The following is a 3435-nucleotide window of genomic DNA, read 5'->3' as shown; positions in this document are numbered from 1 at the left end:
CCAGCCATCAGGGCTAACACTTTTGAGATCAAGTCAAGCACGATTCAGATGATACAGAGCTCAGTTCAGTTTGGGGGTTCTCCTACTGAAGACCCCAACATGCACATCAGGGATTTCATCGAGATTTGCGACACTTTTCAATGATGTGACTGAAGATGCTATCAAGTTATGACTCTTCCAGTTCTCTCTGAGGGACAAAGCTAAGTGCTGGTTATATTCTCTACCAGCAGGGTCTATCACCACTTGGGAAGATCTTGCTCAAAAGTTTCTCACTAAATTCTTCCCTATGGCGAAGACTGCTGCAATCAGGAATGCTCTTACTCAGTTTGCTCAGCAAACTGGAGAATCTCTGTGTGAGGCTTGGGATCGATATAAAGAGATGCTAAGGAAGTGCCCACACCATGGCATGCCTGATTGGATGATTATTAACTATCTCTATAATGGATTGGGTGCTACTTCTAGACCCATGCTTGATGCAGCATCAGGAGGAGCCTTCTGGGCTAAGAGATACGATGAAGCTTATGAACTTATTGAACTGATGATTGCTAATGAGTACCAGAATCCTTCCCAGAGACTGACTCAAGAAAAAGTAGCAGGAATTCTAGGGTTGGATGCAACAACTTCTATAGCTGCCCAACTTAAGGCTTTGACGATGAAGATGCACACTTTGGCTAATCATGGGGTTAATCAAATCGCTAGTGTCTGTGAGCTTTGTACTGGTGCCCATGAGACTGATTAATGCCCAATTTCTAGTGAATCAGCTCAGTTCGTGAGCAACTTCTAGCGTTCGCAGCAACCTGTGCCAGCCACTTATCATCCCAACAACCGCAATCATCCTAATTTTAGTTGGAGCAACGCTCAGAATACGGTTCAACAGCCTTATTAGCACTATCCAGCTAAGCAGTATGACTCCCTTGCTTTTCAGCAACCGCAATATGCATCAAGACAACAACTCTAGCTGTAATAAGCTAATGAAAAATCTGAATTAGAGGAGTTGAAGCTTATGTGCAAAAGTCAAGCTGTTTCTATCAAGACCTTGGAAAATCAAATTAGGCAAATTGCCAATACCTTGATAAATCATCATCCTGGTACACTACCTAGTAACACTGAAGTGCCAGGAAAGAGGGAAGCTAAGGAGCAGGTAAAGGAAATCACTTTGAGGTCTGGAAAGGTTGCGAATCCCAAACAAACTCAAGCATTGACCGAAAAAGCTGGGGCTGAGAAAGAAGTAGAGCAGCGGGAAGTAGAAGTGGAACCAAGGAAGATTACTGTTGAGCACACTCCTCTTGAGGGTAATACAGGGGAGAAACAGATCTATCCTCCACCGTCTTTTTCTAAGCGGCTGCAGAAGAAAAAGCTGGACAAGCAATTTGAGAAGTTTCTGGAGGTGTTCAAGAAACTTCATATCAACATACCTTTCGCTGAGGCTCTTGAGCAGATGCCAAGTTATGCAAAGTTTATGAAAGGTATTCTCTCTTGGAAAGTGAAGCTAGATTATTTAGAAACCGTCGCTCTCATAGAGGAATGAAGTGTTGTGCTGCAACAGAAGTTTTCTCCAAAGCTTAAAGATCCAGGAAGTTTCACTATTTCGTGTACTATTGGAAAAGTGTCTTTTGACATATGCTTATGTGACTTAGGAGCTAGCATCAATCTGAAGCCTTTGTCAATCTTCAAGCAGTTTGACTTACCTGATCCAAAACCAACTTATATGACCTTGCAATTGGCCGACCGTTCTATTACATATCCGCGAGGTATTGTGGATGATGTCTTAGTCAAGGTTGATAAACTCATCTTCCCTGTTGATTTCATAATTCTTGATTTCGAGGAGGATAAGAAGATTCCCATAATCTTGGGAAGACCTTTCTTGGCAACTGGCCGAACCTTGATAGATGTGCAGAAGGGTGAGCTCACAATGCGCGTGCTAGATCAGGATGTAACTTTTAATGTGTTCAATGCTATGAAATTTCCTATAGAAAATGAGGAGTGCTTAAGGGTGGAGTCGGTCGATTCTGTGGTTACTTCAGAATTTGATCAATTGCTAAGGTCCGATGCCTTAAAAAAGCCTTATTGGGAAATTCAGATAGTGAAGATGATGAAGGTGAAGAACAATTGCAATATTTGAATGCTTCTCCCTGGAAGAGGAAGATTGATATGCCTTTTGAATCTCTTGGAATGGAGGAATTAAAAAAAGCTAAAGGCCTCAAACCATCTATCGAGGAAGCTCCCACTCTTGAGCTTAAACCTTTACCTGAGCATTTGAGGTATGCGTTTTTAGGTGATGCATCTACTTTACCTGTTATTATTGCATCTAACCTTCAGGTAGTGACGAGGAAAAGCTTCTGAGGATTCTGAGAGAGTTCAAATCGGCGATTGGCTGGACTATAGCAGATATCAAGGGAATCAGCCCTTCTTATTGTATGTATAAAATTCTGCTAGAGGAAGGTAGCAAGCCTACGGTCGAGCAGAAAAGACCACTTAATCCAATCATAAAGGAAGTAGTAAAAAAGGAAATTCTTAAGTGGCTAGATGCATGGATCATCTATCCTATTTCTGATAGTTCATGGGTAAGCCCGATTCAATGTGTGCTGAAGAAAGGTAGAATTACTGTGGTAGCAAATGAGAAGAATGAGCTTATTCCTACAAGAACAGTCACGAGGTGGAGGGTTTGCATGGACTACAGGAAGCTGAACAAGGCCACTTGGAAGGATCACTTCCCTTTGCCCTTCATTGATCAGATGTTTGACAGATTGGCTGGTCATGAGTACTACTGTCTTCTGGACGGTTATTCGGGTTACAATCAGATTTGTATCGCTTCAGAAGATCAGGAAAAGACTACCTTCACTTGTCCATTTGGTACTTTCGCCTTTAGACTAGTTTCTTTTAGTCTGTGTGGTGCACCAGCCACATTTCAGAGATGTATGATGGCCATCTTTTCTGATATGATTGGCCAGAATGTGGAGGTATTCATGGACGACTTCTTTGTATTTGGCGAATCTTTTGATGAATTCTTGCAAAATCTTGGGCACGTTCTCAAGAGGTGTGGTGAGACCAATTGGTTCTCAATTGGGAGAAATGTCACTTTATGGTGCGTCAGGGCATTATTCTAGGGCACAAGGTTTCTAGTAAGGGTACTGAGGTGGACAAAGTCAAGGTGGGGGTTATTGAGGATCTTCCTCGAAGAATAATAGCAGAATAAAGAGAAAAAAATATTATAATAGCAGAATAAAGAGAAAAATCGAAACTTTCACTCCAAAATCAATTCCCACCCAATTTTTACTCTACCACATCCCATAATTCCCTCTCCCAATCAAAACCATTATTCCCACGATTCCCATAATCAATTCCCACTTCTTTTCCATATCTAATTCTCACCTCTCCACCTATAAATACATACACTTATACACAACTTTTCCACCACTTCACAAATTCTCAAAC

General features: G+C 41.6%; 1 non-coding gene across 1 annotated transcript; it reads right to left on the bottom strand.

Moving 5' to 3' along the window:
- Positions 1-301: 301 nt before the first annotated feature.
- LOC141699253 (small nucleolar RNA R71) lies at positions 302-408 on the bottom strand. Its single transcript, XR_012565728.1, has one exon. It is a non-coding gene; the product is annotated as a small nucleolar RNA R71 (small nucleolar RNA).
- Between the last annotated feature and the right edge of the window lie 3027 nt (positions 409-3435).

Source organism: Apium graveolens, chromosome 11 (assembly GCF_009905375.1).
Source record: "Apium graveolens cultivar Ventura chromosome 11, ASM990537v1, whole genome shotgun sequence".
NCBI classification, from domain to species: domain Eukaryota; kingdom Viridiplantae; phylum Streptophyta; class Magnoliopsida; order Apiales; family Apiaceae; genus Apium; species Apium graveolens.
The sequence above is the reverse complement of the archived record's forward strand: the minus strand, read 5'-3'. Positions and strand labels throughout refer to the sequence as shown.